Source organism: Camelus dromedarius, chromosome 19 (genome assembly GCF_036321535.1).
Source record: "Camelus dromedarius isolate mCamDro1 chromosome 19, mCamDro1.pat, whole genome shotgun sequence".
NCBI classification, from domain to species: domain Eukaryota; kingdom Metazoa; phylum Chordata; class Mammalia; order Artiodactyla; family Camelidae; genus Camelus; species Camelus dromedarius.
In genome coordinates this window covers 24,639,978-24,657,634 of record NC_087454.1, presented here as the reverse complement: position 1 = coordinate 24,657,634, position 17,657 = coordinate 24,639,978, and the positions used below count along the sequence as shown (strand labels likewise).

The following is a 17,657-nucleotide window of genomic DNA, read 5'->3' as shown; positions in this document are numbered from 1 at the left end:
CATATAAAATGAACTGGAATATTCAGGCCACATCAAAACAGGTATTACTGACCTAAAAGGGCACCAGCCACAATCAGCTTCTCACAACTCTTCTTTTCCTCTTCTAAGCCCACCAGGTTTTGAAAAGTACCAAAATACTCAAAGACATAAACAGTAAAGATTAAAAGCAGAGCGTGGACACCTTCTAAGAAACTTAAAAGTTTAGAAAATACAGTACACATAAGAACATGTGAAATTAAAGAACTATGATTTAGTTTAAATTAACACCAAATGCTGAGGGAACACAAAAATTACATTTTAAGGAGATACTATAAATATAGCTGACCCTTGAACAATGTGGGGTCAGGGGCAGTGACACTCCATGCAGTCAAAAATTTGCATATAACTTACAGTCAGCCATCCGCAGATTCAACCAAGCAGGGCTCATGTAGTACTGCAGTATTAACTATTGAAAAAAAAATCTGCATATAGGCAGACCTGAGCAATTCAAACCTATGTTGTTCAAGGGTCAACTGTGTATGAATAGGAGTCAGAAAGACATTTCAAGAAGATAGAAAATGAAAAGGCAAGGAGTTTAGAAAAAGCAAGATAAGTGCATGAAGTGACAAAGATAACACACTGGGTTAAAAAAGGAAAGGAGCATGGTTTTGATCTGGAGGTATATAGGACCAAGCAGAAAAAACACTTCATGCAAACAGGTACAGTATAAAACTGAACAGAACAAAAACTGAGCCACTGCCAGGTAATGCTTTCTTTTGGAGAATGTACTACATATTGTAGGCTGTTTTAGGATGTTGAACAGTATCCTTGCCTCCTTGGCATCTACCAACTCGATGTCATCAGCACCTCTCTTCACTAGGTGGTAAAAACTAAAAACACCTCCAGACATTGCGACATGTTCTCTAGGGAACAAATTCAACGTCTCTACCACCCATGGAGAACCACTTACCTAGTCTAAGACCTTTTATGAAATAAGGAAAATGAGACATCAGAGCAGTCACATAACTTGCCAAGGTCACACAGCCTAGTTTTAGTTTTGTCAGAGCTAGAATATAAGTCAAGCCAAGAAGTATCTTAAATTGGGCTCTGTGATCTTTGAAGGTTATGCTCAGAGAGGCTTCTAATGATTCTTTAGAAGTTATCACAAAATTATTTTGGATGCCTAAGTTGGACATTTTACCTTAACACATACTATACATGCTATAATCTTCCTCTTGTTTCTGTACTGCTTTAAAGAATCAACCTTTAACCAAAAAAACCCCAAAACAAAGCAAAAAATATAGTAAACTATGAAAGGAGCCCAAGCAGGCAATGTGCAACTTACACTAAAATATGAACTAGTCAGATCCCTGAGCACCCGAGTATTCTAAGCCAATTTTTCCTAATAGCTGAAAATCCATCCTTGTAAGCACTAAGTTTTGGGTTGGTTTGTTTTGTTTGTTTTTTTTTTTTTCTAGTTTTAACTCTCTTGGACAGATATCTCTACTTTTATATACTGCTTTGCCCTCTGAAGTGAGAATATCAAAGAAAATTTTAACTCTTTTAAGATTCAGGATCATTATGAAATCCATTCATAATTGTATGATAACATTTTGAGATCTTCAGAGCATTTTATAAGTAAGGAACCACAATTAGTTTTATGCAGCTCAAGGAAAGCGTATGTGGAAAAAACTGGGCAATTAGGTAAAATAGTACAGTCTGGAGCCAAACTAAGAAGTCTGAATTTTATCTCAAAGAGTAAGTAAGCATTCATCCTGCTCTTCTGGTAGGTAAATGACATGATTAGGTATGTTTTCCAAACATCACAAATGAACAGAATAAGGCAAGAAAGACCGGAACCCAGTAAGAAGCTCCATTTACACGAAATACGTCAAGCAGGAGGCAGAAGCTGCCTGAACTAGGGTGGCGGTGACAGCAAGGAGAGAGAGAAAAACGTAAGATAAACTGGAAGACCAAAAGGTGAATGATGGGTGGAAAGTGGAGTGGGTATAAAGAGTCAAAGATGACACTGGCTTCTTGCTGGGTAGATAAACTAACACTGGGAAAACAGCTTAAACCTCATTTCCAACAAAAAGGTAAGGAGCTAGATGTGGGTTTTAAGGCCTAGCCTCATGAACTCAGTAACCTAGGCTTTATTTAAGGAAGTCAAGTTTCTACAAAATTTCATCCCCAGTGAAATGGGGAAAAATAACACGTATCCACTTTGTGAAGACTAAATAGCACAGTAAAAACACTCTGGAAAGAACCAGTCTAGTATAAGGAACGACTCTTCCTTTTTTTTTTTTTTTTTTAATTCCTGGCAAAACTACCACTGAGTACAATCTTCAGTGGGTAACTTCATTTCCCTATCAGAAATTTTTCCAATCACCACCCTAAAATAATTTGCATTAAAGCCACAAATAGCTTCTTCCTGGATATTTCTATTCTACTTATACTGGTTGTTTTACTTCACCACTGTGTTTTACCTCTGTCTTGACATTCTTTACAGCCATCTGTTTCAGGAAAACCACACTGAGGACATTAACTCTGAAAGTTTCTTTTCCATTAACACATTTTTCATCTCTATGTGTTTCTTCTACTCTATCTTGTCTACTCTATTTCCTACTATACCAGTCCTACTTCAAATCTGCACTATATACTTCAATAGTCTCATACTCTCCAACTTTTTACAGAAAGTTTTAAAAAAAATTCACCCCACTCTTCCCTTCTCCCCAAAAAATTATCCTGGCTGTGAAGTCTAGATAAAAGGGAGAATCACTGAAATAAATGTGAGTTCCTCTTTGTGTTAAACCTCAGGAGAGAAAGGGGAAAACTGAACATCTCCCCCTCCCAAAAGAACCTCCAAAACTAACTTAAACTTTGTAATGGAAATCAGGAGTTTTACAAAGAATAAGAAAGGGCAGGTAGGAGAAAAAGGAAGAGAAATCAAAATACAGAAAAACAGATGACTTCAACATGCACCCTGCCACAACTGGTTATATGTTTTACTAGGCATGTTTCACAGCCTTATCTATCTTCCTGCCCCTCAAGAGTAACTGCCCTCCAGAAAAATTCCTGTTTATATGAGGGATGAACATCAGACACCCCTGGTGGCAAAAGGGAATTAGTCCATATGTTGTCAGAGGTGAATCAATTAGATAACCCCCCTAAGGAACTTACTAAGACTTTCAAAGTGGTTCCCCAGAGGAGCAGCATCAACCTCCACATCACTGGGGAACTTGTTAGAAATGCAAATTATTTGGCCCTATTCTAGGAATGGGGCTTTAGCAATATGCAGTTCAACAGTCTTTCATATGACTGCTACATACCTTAAAGTTTGCCTATTATTAAGATCCTCAGAGCTCTCTTAAATCCAGGTTTATCAGGCACACCATGGAGCTTGCTCTTGGATTAATATGCAATTTCCTTGTATTCTTGAATACCTAGATAATGCCTGACACAGAATGCCTGACTCAATAAATGTTTCTTGAATGAATGAATGGTCTTAAAATAAACTTCCCCCTGACTAGAGTTAATAGAATTGTTTCTTGTAACCAAAGTAATCTTAATTAGGCAATGTGCATGAAAAGTGGGGGTAGGGCACACACAAAATGGCCAAATTCATCTGGAGCTAAGTCCCCGGAGCCTTAGAGAGAGCTAGGACATTGTTTTGAGAAGAAAGAGGCATCCAAACGAAAAAGTGAAGGAATTTCAAGAGGCAAAACTGAGAATTTAATAACAGAGTCAAGGAAATTACAGCTATAAGGAACTGTGATTTGACCTTGTACAAGGCTCTGAGGCCAAAGTAGAAAACTGCCATGCTTTTTCAAGGACCTAGGAAGTTAATAAAGACTTTGACCTCTGCCTCAATGAGTGACAATAGTCCATGTATCTAAAGATTTACCTGATCTGTATGTAATTTATACCTTAAGATTCCACCACACCATGGAAAAAACTTACACCTTTCAACTCTGCTGTAGCCGACAGATCAGGGAGCTAACCATCAAAAATAAGAGCAGCCAGACTAAATTCTGAGAGCTCTCAGAGGCAGAATTCTACCTTCTTCCCTATCCCTTGTTGATACTGTGAATATTGACAACAGAAATTTATTCCCAAAAAGGCAAAAGAATAAAATAAAACCAAATGAAAACTTCTGGGGGCCCAGGGGAAGGGGGGGAATGCCTCTACTGTCAAATCCCTTAACTCTTAATTCTCTACATGACATAAAAAGATTCTTCTTTCTCAAATACTGTATTAATAATGTAACAGTCCTTCAGGGATCTCCTAATAAGACTATCTTCCAATGGTGTCATAAATCATATTTAAACTACTAACCATGGCCTTTTTTCTTGGGGGGGGGGGCATTGTTCCACCTCTCTGACTGATTCCCACCAAACCCCTACTAATGCCCTCTGATGTATCACCCATTAGATGCATCACCCTTACATAGACTACATGAGGGCAGGGACTTGTTCTTGTATCCCCAGTGCTTACAACCATGTCAGGCACAAAATAAACAGCAGAATATGTGTTAACTGACTGACTGCTACTCTCACTCCTAACCCCAGTTTTTAACAACAACAACAACAAAAAAAAACCTCTATCTTAATCTCAGTCTATCCTTCCTCCAAAAGAAAAGCTCACCTGTTCCAAAAAGCCTCTCCTGAATGGCTCCAATGAGGTTCAACTGAAAGAAAACCATCTTGCTTTTATTAATACTTATGTATATCTATGACTGGTTATATGTTTTATTCTTCTCTATTTTCTGTTTTCGATAAGATACTCAAGGGCTAAAAGCAAGCCCCTACTGAAGGAGAAAACCTACTGGGGCTGTGCCCAGGGTGAGAGCAATGTTCTCTCTCATGATCCACTGTTCAACTTGTTGACGGGACACAACAGTCACTTGACAAGTACCTGCAGGAGGCAGCAGTGGCAGCAGCGTGGGGGAGCAGAAGGGAGCAGTGAGGAAGGGATAAGGCAGAGAAAAAGATCACACCTAGAGGAGGCAACAGGAAGGGAAGGGAGAGGGTGGTAGAACCCAGAAAGTCTCACTCATTCTTTCCTTGGGACCATCATAATCCCTTCCACAAGGCACTTAAATCTAGCTATAAGTTCATCAGCTATCCTTCAGGACATTTTCCTGCTATTTTCACTACTATAACTTCATCTTAAACATGGCTAAGTTTTAAACAAAATCAAAATGCTAATGGCACAGGAATAAACTATTAAATGAGGCAAATTATCTGGGGAAGATAGGTGTTTATAAATTACTTAGCACACCCTCCCCCAAAGGAGGGGCAGGGGAAGACAAGGGGGAAGAAAAAAAGGAAAACTAGCACAAAGCAACTCTAAAAAGAAAGCTCTAGCTCTAGGATGTGGTTGACCTGTACTCCCCACCTCTCTCCCCATATTCACTCCAACTTTCTGGTCATCTGCTGCTACTGCAGAAGGGCAGCAGGAATGTAGAATCTGAGCTAATTCCTTCATCTTCAACTTGCAAGGCAATTTATTTTAATTACTCAAATAATAAAGCAATATTGGCTGATATGCTTTCAGTCTTCTGTCAAACTCTGGAGATGATTTTTTAAAGATCTAGTTCTATAGGAAAACATGATGTTGAAGAACCTCACTTGTCAAAATTAGATCAAAGTTATAAACATTCCATACAAAACAGAAGTTTAAAGGAAGAAATCGACAGCTTTCTCAACAGTTCTCTTATTCCCATCTATAACTGTCGTCAGCTTCATATAATACAAAACTACCAGCATTAAGGCAGCAAACATCCCTCCCCTATTTTTTCAAACAAGTCTTCACTGATAAACTCAGTCATTTTCTAAGCTACACAGCTCCCTCTCCAGTTTAAGTTTCATAGCTAGTTTAAGTTATGACAACTCAAGCAGTTCTATTTCAGCATTTCCTGATTAAAAACTTACCACAAAAATGATTTTTAACGAAAGCCAGAAAGAAGTTAGCAGAGAGTAATTCATGATGAGGCTACAGAAACAAAGGGAACATTCCACAGAAGCAAACAGTCCAGTTTCCCCAGTCAGTGCTGCAACTCCAGGAATCTAATGATTCTTCATTTATTCAAAGATGAAAATGATAATAAAATTCCCCAGTGTCGACAGCAGGTGATTTTTAACTTCACTGCTGCCTGACAGGCACCTACAGGCTTTACCTGGCCCCAATCTGTCCGGTTTGGAATTGCCAATTAGCAGCTTCTCAAAAGCAAATCTCAATGTAAGCCATTTAAAAAAAGTGCTTTTCAAAGTGTCAAATACAATGGAGTAGACAAACTCAGCACGTTAGAACAAAATAAAACGTGGGTGCCCAATTGAGGCTGCAACTGTCAAAGCTAAGTGACAAAGAACATCATTCCAGAGTAAAGAAAGGATCAAATTCTCAAAAACAGTTGTGATACACATACTCCCCCCTCTTAAATACAAAGAATACTGCAGCAATCAAACAGGTGTCTTCATTGGTAAGCTTAGCCTTTTCTCAGCTGAGGTTCCACAGGAGAGAATTAAGCACTAATGCCCTAAGGCACAGGTTGGCAAACCTTTTCTGTAAATATTTTAGGCTTTTCAGGCCACATGGTCTCTGTCACTACTCAATTCTGCCACTGGAGCTTGAAAGCAGCTGTCAAAAGTTAAGTAAATGAATGAGTGTGACTCTTACCAGGAAACTATTTATGGACAATGAAGTCTGAATTTCATGTAATTTTCACAGAAATATATATTCTTTTTTTCAATAATTTAAAAATATATCCATTCTTACAAAAAACTTTTAGTTCTTTGACTAGATTTGGCTCTGATTAGTAGTTTATCAACATATTCCCTAAAGCATCCTTTGTATGTAATAGGTTAGTTTCTCCCCTATTCACCTAGAAAGACCCTGATTACTACCATACTACAGAGAATTGAGAAAATAGTCACTCAAATCACTTTGTGTGACTACAGTGCTCTTACTAACAGAATAATACTCTGCCTAGTATGAAACTAACTGATGAGATTTATTAGCACTGTTACCATGGGCAAATAACTTTACACAAGTTAAGTTACTTTTCTTAAAGTCTAGAGATATAGAAAAGATAAAAAGGAACTTCCACAACTAGTACATTGCCAGTGGATAATATAATAAAATCAAACCGCTGCAGATTAAATGTTCAGTTAATATATTGCCAGAAATAATAAAGAAATTCTTCTAGTACAGCCCAGAATTCAATTACCATCTTTCAATCTATTTTGTATCTTCAAATATTCTGTTTCTTCTTAACAGAGGATCTACCTGAATAAAAATCACAAGTATAAATTACAGGTTTGCCTCACACACTTACATAACTAGATTTGAGTACTAGCTCCACCTCTTTCTAGGTGAGTGAGCCTGAGCAAGTTCTAGATTCTTTATTCATGCTAAGGAGGAAATATCTGCAACCCTCCAAGAGGAGTCAAAAGCATACAATTAAAACTTAGGTGAAAGAGTTTGTATACCATATAGTGCTGCAGAAATATCAGTTGCTATTATTAGGTGTTCAGCGGCTTTCTTCAAATTATCACTTTCCACTTTTTTATAACATTCTAGTATTAGCTTCTGCTAAGCCTCAGACTTAGTGGACTATTGTGCACCTAGGAGTACATTTCATTCAACATGTTAAATTTAAGCAAAGCATAATATGAGCCTCTGTTGGGAAAATAAAGATGACTGAGATGGTCTCAGCACTCAAACAATTTAGACTGATCTCAGACACGTACACACAAGTCGGTGCTACCAGCAGAAAAAAATGAAAACCAACAAGAATACTGTGGGATGAGAAAAAGTTTCACAAGTATTTAATAAGGGCCTGGGTATGTGATGGGAGACATACTGTAACAGAAGGGATTGAAAGAGCACAGGTACAGAGAGGTACAGAGGTGAGAGAAAGCACTTTACAATCATTATCTAAGAGGGTATGTTTAGAGAGGACTGAGTTACAGGAGGTCTGGCCTAGCAAGTCTCTGAGGAAATGGGGACTAGCATACTTGACTCTCTTGATGACACATGCAATGTACTGACCTGCTTCAAAAACTGTTCTCTTAAATTCTGCAAGTTATCACAGCTCTCAGTAAGATAAAAAAGCAATACAGCAAGTTACTTCTTAAAAGAATAAGCTATGTATTCTTCCTTGAGGGGAGTGGATCTTAGTTCTTCCTCTAGAGTTTATTTTCTTACTTACATTATTAAAAATTTCTTCCATAAACAAATTTTATTCATGTTTCTGTCCCTTTAACCAACAAAATTAATTACCTTGAAGCTGTGCCTGAGCACAGTGAATTTTAACCCAGGAGACAGTTTCTAAAAAGGAGTGATAAAAACGGTGTTCTGTAATTGTCACCTCTCGCTCCCAAGACTGCCACTGAATCAGTCACGCCACCAAGTGAAAGATTAAAGATAGCCCCAAACCCTCTGCTATGCCTCTGAATGAGAGATGAAGTCTAATCCCTACCCCCACCCCCTTGAATCTGGGCAGGTTCTGCAACTGCTCTGACCGTTACAACATGGCAGAAGTGATGTTACGTCAGTTTCCAGCTAAGCCTGTCACCTGTAAGAAATAATAACAAATTGTTTTTTTTAAGACCCTAAGTTTTGGAGTGGTTTGCTAAGAAGCAACAGATAACTGCAACAGTCACCAGATCACAGCTCCAGCTTTCAGGCCTTTCACCACGCCACAACCAAAATACTGTTTCACTTATTAAAGGAAATAAAAACTCAGGAGTTACAACTTATTGGAATACGTTTCTAACAGAATATGCTGTCAACTCTCAGAACATAAAAAAGACAACCAAAGTGTTCTAACTCCTCCTAAGAAATGCAAAATGTCCCAGTGTCAGTCAAGTTCCGTAAGGGAAGGTTATAAAAGTCAAACTCCTTTGAGTATACCCAAGCGGTGTATTGATTCTTTACAAGAAAGAAAACTCTCTGGTCTGGAAGATTAGATACCAAGAAGCAGTCATCTCCGGGAGTAGTATTTACAAAGGAGGAAGGCAACAGACAACTTTCATTTTATGCTATACGTAATTCTGAACTGCCTGAAATAAGCATGTAATACTTTTAAATTTTTAAAAAGATACCTCCTTTGAAAAAAAAGCAAACCATTGGTAGCCCTAACTTTTAAATGACTTTTTGGTGCACAAAGAATGGCAGGCTTAGATATGCTCTCACAGAATGAAAAAATGGTATCAGCCCCCAAATGGACAGCTATTTTTAATGATGAGTAGAGCCTATGCTCTAACTTGTATCTCTCTCATCCCACCAGCTACAGGCTCCTGCACAGGGGGGGCACTCCCAGTTAGCACAGTGCCCACCAGCAAAGGGAGAAGGACCGTGAAACTGCTTTGACTTCCTTCTTTCAAGCTTTGAAGGGTACTGAAAAGGGGAACAGTTTTAAAACTTCCCCCCATGCCTCTAGCAACTCTGCAAGGCCTCCTTGCAAACCATTTCCCAGTGTTCTCTTGAGGCCTCTGCCACACTCCTAATCCCAAGAAAATTAGCAAAATGGTTGAACGCATATGAAAAAGACTGGCAAAAAATCAAATCAGAAAGATGAAGGCGCAGATTAAAAAAAAGAAGATAATTCCTCCTTTGAATATCTTTACGTTTTCATGAACTACCAACACTTCTAGCCTATCTTCAGACCAATCCCTTGCTCCTAAGAAACTCCATCAGGAAACAGATAAGGGAAAGATGAAATTCAGAACATTCTGTTTTGCTTCTGGTTATCAATGTCAAGTAAAAAACCAAAGTGGAAAGGAAATCATCACAACAAAAGCTACAAGGTTTTAAAATTATCACAGGGTTTTTCTAGGTTCTTCTCTGATGTATCATTAAGTGTTGAGGACTATAATCTATAAGCACTTCCAGGGACCCTTCCCAATCCCCAGTTTATCAGCAGATTCCCTAAAAGGATAGAAACAAAGGTTCAGCAAGTTCCAACTACCAATATTTCTTCCAAAACATCATTTATTAGAGTCCTATGATCTCAAATTCAAGTTATTTCAATTACTAAACCCAAATACTCCAATTTAGTTTCCATCCCTCACAGGAAAACACAGAATACAGAAATCAAGGTACAATATGAACTGATAAATAAAGAGTTCTATAAAAACTAGATAAACAAAGAAAAATGTACATAAGTACAGTTTGGCAAATTCAGATATTAAAAAAAAAAAAAATCAGTCAAAAATGACCAAAGGATCACTCATGCCAAATATATTAATAATACAAAGCAACTGGAAGAGTAGAAGATGGAGGAGAGGGAATCATGTGGAGTTATTTTTAAAGCAATATAATACATACAAAGTTAAGAAATTATCTTATTATACTCAGCATTAGTTAGACACCTATTAACTTTTGGGATATGTTTCAATCACGTCTTTTTTTTAAAGAAATTACAAGGATCCACACTGATGGTAGAAAAATTATCAGCACTTTGGAAATGTTAAAGGAACATGGGCTGTCTGATCCAGAAAAGAAAAGGAAAAGAGGTCTCATTTACCAAAGATTGCTGGATATATTAAAGGTTTTTCAATGAGGAAAATGTCGAGTAACTGCAAAAACAGGCTCAAATGTCAAGCCATTAGGCAAACATGGTCTCTGAACAGGAATACAGTGGACCACAAAGTTCTCAGTACTGCCTTTGGCTTCAGGGAAACAAGCAGGATCTCACAAAACTAGATCACAAGCAAGGATAGGCAAACTTCTGTTTAAAAAACAAATGACCTTAATGGTCAATGCACAGTGGGCTAAAGGCATTAAGATTTTAAAAAATCATCCTCTAGTAGAAATCAATACATAATGGATGAGATGGTTTGCAACTGGGGTACTCAAAGGGCTAGGGTATCTCACGAACCATATCTCAAATCAAATCAAAGCAACTAGGAAAAACAAGGCTGGAATATAAAGTTATCTAAGAAAATTACAATCAATTCCAGACTATTTTCTGACGTCAAGTAAGAATATTTGCTGATAAGTGATTTTTGCAGCATTATTGTTATAATTTAAAAAGGTAATTAAAGAGTGTCTATTAACAGGAGACTAGACAAACAAAATGGTAGTATAGTCACACAAAACAAACTACTTAAAAATACACAATAATAAAAAGGAAGAAACTACCAATATCAAGACTGACAAATACCAAAAACATTACACTGAGTCAAAGAAGCCTAACAGAAAGTGTACGTACCATATGATTCTATTTATGTGACTTCTAAATCAGGCAAAACTAATCTACGGTAGGAAAAAAATTTTTCCTGGGGAGGGAATAAGAGGGCGAGCAGACTGACTGGAAAGAAACACGAGGGAACTTTCTGCAGGGAGAGTACCATATTATATAGTACAGCCTGATATATATCTTGATAGACAGTTGGATTACACAGGCAAATACATTTGTCAAATCTCATCGAACAGTGTATTTAGGATTTTTCTGGTTTTCACTCAACTGTATTTCAAAATAAAAAAACAAATGTTAAACTATAATTAATATGCATGTTTAAGTATTTGGATAAATGTAATGATGTCTGCAATTAGAAAATTTAAAAAAAGATTAACAGACGGACAAAGGAGTAAAAGAGCAAATAAAGCAAAATATTACAGAATCTGTGTGTTAGGTAAACAGGTGTACAATTTGTGTACAACTCTTTCAATTTTTGTTTTTCATAATAAAAATCTTTTCATGATAAAATGCTACAGAAAAAAGAAAATTAGATACTAGAGAAAAAGTCTCTTTCCATTAAGCGGTTACTCAAAGAATTAAGGCTCATCTGGAGCCTCTTCTTTGGAATAGGGACTATCACTACCCTCTTCCATTACTGGAGTAAAGTATTTACTCAGAATCATCTAATTTCCTCTGTGCTGATACTTCTATCAGCCAACAATCTTCTAACTGATTTGTTTCTCAAGAATCTTGAATTCACAAAAGGGCTGCTCTAGACTGAGGGAAATGTATAAAAACATTATAGTCACAGACCAAGTATAATCTAAAAAGTTTTTAATCAACTGGTTCTGTGCTTTATTACTGTAATCTTTCTCTTATCTCTGGTTTTCTAACCAACTGATCTCTTATGAGTTTGGTTAGCATAATTACCTTCCCAAGTCTTAGGAAACCTTCAATATAAGAGTTTCTAGTTTTGGAAGCAAAGGACCAGACCAAAGACAGCAATGTCTCAAAAAATAACACTAGCACGTGAGGGTAGCTGTGCCTGAAGAAGCTAGCTGGTTTTCTCATCTGTAAAATTTGAGTAATATCTGTCCTGCCCACAACAACCTGTGAGGATAAATGAGATAATGTACATGAAAACATTTTAAAAATAAAGTTCTACACAAGTGTTGTATATTATTATGATTCCATGATGGCACTAACAACCTCTTAAAACCACCTGTGTTGCTGGACAAATAAGGGAAGAATTATTTTAAAAGATCAGTACCATAAAGGAGTAAGGTCACTTAAGAGAAATTCCCAATACAAACACCTGACCCACAGTGATTTGTGTTGACTCATGGATATCTGTGTGAATCAAGAACTAGAACCCCCAATCTACAACAGGTCTTTTTTGTCTCACTCACATTCAGGTACACAAAGAAATAGGTGAGACAGACACTGCTGAGTATAATGGATTAGGGCATTCTTGTGGGAGTGCTACTAATACCTCATGCAAATCCAGGGTTCATAGCACTACCAAACAATTAAAAAGACCCTGATTCAAGCAGTTATCATCAAGTTAACTATCTTGTCCATTTCAGACAGATCCCTAAGAAGATCAGCAGCAGCACCTAAGAGTTTATATCAAGACCTCACTGTAGTTTTGAAAATAAATTTTTCCTCAACCCCTACAGCTACTCAACAGATTCAACAGAACTTTAATATTATTCATTCAGGTTAATCATCAAAAAGTCTGTAAATAATAGATGCTGGAGAGGATGTGGAGAAAAGGGAGCCCCTGTACACTGTTCATGGGAATGAAAATTGCTGCAGCCACTGTGAAAAGCAGTATGGAGGTTCCTTAAAAAAATAAAAATAGAACTACCATAAGATCCAGCAATTCAACTCCTGGGTATACATCCAGAAAAAACCAAACACTTTAATTTGAAAAGATACACACACCCCAGTGTTCACAGTAGCAACTATTTACAGTAGCCAAGTCATGGAAGCAACCTAAGTGCCCATCAACAGGTGACCGGCTTAAGAAGATGTGATATACATACATACATATACACAGACACATATGCATACATATAATGGAATATTACTCAGCCATAAAAAAGAATGAAACACTGCCATTTGCAGCAACATGGACGGACCTAGAGAATATAATGCTTAGAGAAATAAGTCATGCAGAGAAAGACAAATACTATATGACAATCACTTATATGTGGAATATAAAAAATAGTACTAGTGAATCTATACACAAAACAGAAACAGACTCACAGACATAGAAAACAAACTTAATGGTTACTAAAGGGGAAAAGGAGGTGGGGGAAGGTCAAATTAGGAATATGAGATGAATAGATACAAACTCTACCTAAAACAGATAAGCAATAAAGATTTACTGTGTAGCACAGAGAAGTACATCCAATATCTTGTAATAACCTATAATGGAATATAATCTGCAAAAACAAATAAACAAAAAAAAATTATTCATTCAAATGAGAAATACCACCATACTTGAGACAGTGTCATCAGCAGAAAACTGAGACATACTTAAGAGTACAATTTCTCTCCCTCCTTTTTTTAAGTAGCTATTGAAGAAGAAAAAGTAAAGTTTCATTTTAAAGGTTTAGTTTAAGCCTAAAATTCTAGGCTTAAAGTTTACAATCACCACATACCTTGTGAACAGAAGAAACAGAAAAAGGGGCTAATTAAAGATTATCCCAAGGCCTTCATCATTTGTTATTTACTGATTAGTTATAATGTGCTCAGCATCATTATAAACTACAAAAGATACACAAATGTATCCTTTATATAACCCTATAATAACAAGAATTCAGCAAGAAGCATGAAATGTATACTAATTCTTTAGGTCAATTTTTCAAAGGGTCAACAAAGTCTCTTTGTCCCATAAGCAACTCAACTATACAGAAAAAAACTAAAAGATGAAAATATTTAAACACTTGCTCATCAACATAGGAATGGCCCATCTAAAACAAGATTTAACAAACTGTAGACACAAGTTATCTTTCATATCAGAATCTGAACATAAAATACCATCTGAAGCTGTTTTTTGATTTAGCATGGCCCCCACAAAACACATTCAAAAGCCAATCCCAGCCAGTCATTGTGACATTTGGTAGGGAAAGTCTAAATTTCAAATGTTTAAATGGAAGAAAGAATGGCATTCCATATGTGAATAGAGTATGACAAATATTAAATGGAGTCTAGCTACTTACTGCTGCCTGAATATTACAAAAATATATTTAACTTTCTATTTATTCATGAATATTTACAACCTCCTCAAAAAATGTTTTAATGGATCAATTATTTCAATGTAAGAGAAAAGCTAAAACTGTAAGACAATTAGAAAAAAACATAGTTGTAAATCTTCATGACCTTGGATTGGTCAACATTTTCTTAGATACAACATCAAAAGCATAAGCAATCAAAAAAAAGATAAATTGCACTTCACCAAAATCAAAAACTTTCATGCTTTAAAGGACACCATCTCAAGAAATGTGTAAAAACCACCTACAGAATGGGAAGATACACAAATCATATATCTGATAAGAGACTAGTAACCAGAACACATCCAATAAAAAACTTTGATAAATTCAACAATAAAAAAGACATAACCCAATTTAAAAATGGGCAACGGATTTGAACAGACATTTCTCCAAAGAAGATAAACAAATGGACAATAGACACATGAAAAGATGTTCAACATCGTTAATCATTAGCAAATGCAAATCAAAACCACAGTGAGATACCACTTCACACCCACTAGGATGGCTATAATCAAAATACTGTTCAACAGTCTAAGTGTTGGCAAGAATATGGAGAAATTGGAACCCTCATACACTGCTGGTGGGAATGTAAAATGGTGCACCCACTGTGGAAAACAGCCTAGCAATTACTCAAACAGCTAAACATCAAGTTACCATATTACCCAGCAATTCCCCTCCTAGGTATATATCCAAGAGAGCTGAAAACAGGTGTTCAAACAAAAACTTGCATACAAATGCTTACAGTATTATTCATAGTAGCCGAGAAGTGCTAACAACCCATATGTCCATATACTGATGAATGGATAAACAAATGTGGTACATCCATACAAAGGAATATCATTCAGCCATAAAAAGAAATGAAGTATTAATACATGCTACAACAGAGATGAACCTTAAAAATTAAAAACATTATGCTAAGTGAAAGAAGCCAGACACAAAAGGCCATATATTTTATGATTCCATTTATGTAAAATGTTCAAAACTGGCAAATCATTAAAAACAGACAGTAGATTCATGATTGCCAGAGGGAGAGAGGAATGTGGAGCGACTGCTAATGAGCACGTGATTTCTTTTTGTGGCGAAAATTTACAGGAATTAGATGGTGGTGATGGTTGCACAGCTTTCCGAATATACTAAAAATCACTAAACTGCACACTTTTAAAGGATGAATTTTATGGTATGTGAATTATGTCTCAACATAAAAAAAAATTAAGCAAAAAAAACAAAACTGAAGAGGAAGAAAGCAACTGAAACTTACTTTCTACATTTAATAATGTAAGATTAATGCTATATCCAAAAATTTTCAATCCCTTTCATAACTAGAAAATGATAACCCCAAGATTTTAGCTAAACAAATAACAGCAGCAGCACTTCAGACATGCAGTGAACTCTGAGCCAGGAGATCAAGCATCAACTTTCTAATCTCTTTCTGAGTTAAAATACAGCAAGTTGTCCTTGTCTGCAAATACAGCCAATACTCTGGACCTTCTTGTCAGTTTCCATGTTGTAAAGCAGCAGGGAGTCAAAATAGCTTCAACATCACCCTCCTGACCTAGGATATTCTAAAACAAAGCAACAGCAAGTTGCCAATATACTTATGAGACTATTAAACTTATCCATATAACTCTAAACAAATTTAAAAAGTACCTTTGTGTATATTTACCATTTACACATATTTAACATTAAAATAATTTACCATTAATACAACACTATACAACTGTACTCTTGTAAGAGCTCACCTATAAATTCAAATCACCCAACTGTCTTTGATCACAGAATTCAAATGAAATGCTTATAATTTCTTTAAATCATAACATAGTAGTCATATAGCTAGATAAACTGAAGACTTTACAGAAAATAACATGCAGCAAAATATTTTCATAGTACCTGAAAAATCCAATTCAACTGTAATGCTCAATCACACTACGTATGGACTAATATGTCCCCTCTTCTGTGTCATATTGACACATACAACCCATAGCATGAATAAAAAAATATAAATCAATATCAGCCAGAAGTCTGCCTGCTCATGTTACTTCATATCTCACCTAATTCTTCTTAAATAATGGGGCAAGGAAAAAGAGAATATACCTGTCTAGAGTCTTCAGTAACATAGATGCACTTCAAAAAGATGTAACATACAATTTGGAAAAGACAGAAAAGATATCAGAATATTTACAAGTATGAACATCTAGACTAAACAGACTTCTTCCTAGAAAAATAAAAGCTGAGAAAAGAGGATTAGAGCTATTAAAATTAAAGCTATTAAAATTAAGTAAAATACCAAGACAGAAGAGGTGAGTGCAATCTTGTATATAAGATTACTATATAGGACTATAAAGACAAAATACCTCTTAAAATCTAACATGTTAGAAGTTCAAGCTTTGTTTTGTTAAAAAATATAACCCAAAGAATTTATTACTGGAAGAGAATTAATAGAAACCAAAATTATAAATAGATGCAAGAAAAGATTCCTAATTCACAATTATTGGATTCTTGGATCATTAACAGAAGTTGCTAATTTCTGGTATACATGAGACATAACTACAGTTATTTTCCAAGAAGGGCACACTGGTACCATGCTGGGCCAGAATACTGCTGAGATGCATAATGTGACTAAAAAGGCATTACTAAAATTCTTCTAGCATTCTTAAGCAGCAGAGAAGTCCCAAACATCATCTTACTTGACTGTCTTTTGCAGCATGACCCTACTATCACTTCCTCATTGAACTATCCCCCTCTTGGTTTCAGAGAACGTAAATTCACCTGATTTTTCCTCTGTCCATCCATTCTCTTTCCCAAACTCCTCCTATTCTACTTGTGTATTTCAGGGTCCATCCTAAGCTATCTTCTCATTTTATACAAATGGATCTCAAACGGAAAGTGACACACAGTGGTAATAGTCAAGGGATGAAGAAAAATAAAAAAATGAATTGCACAGAGCCCACCTTACACCCACTAAACTGGAGCTGGGGGAAATAGCAGTAACATGTTTTTTAGAAAAGGCTCCCAAAGTGATTCTGACAACCCCATACCTACTCCAGAGAGAACCACTGGTCTAACAGTACTCTTCCTGTGTGTTCCTACCTGCTCCACTGGCTTTAGCTATAACCTACGCACTCACGCCACCCTAAATGATTTAGCCCTAGCTCATCCTCTCTCCTAAACTCTGAATGCTTAAGGCATTTTCACATTTAGATGATCCATAA

The 17,657-nt window shown here is 36.3% G+C and overlaps 1 protein-coding gene across 1 annotated transcript in view; it reads right to left on the bottom strand.

Annotated features, from left to right (window-relative positions):
* Positions 1-17,657, bottom strand: part of ZFAND3 (zinc finger AN1-type containing 3) — a 287,031-nt gene that overhangs the window by 254,581 nt on the left and 14,793 nt on the right. The gene's annotated exons all lie outside the window — the stretch shown is intronic.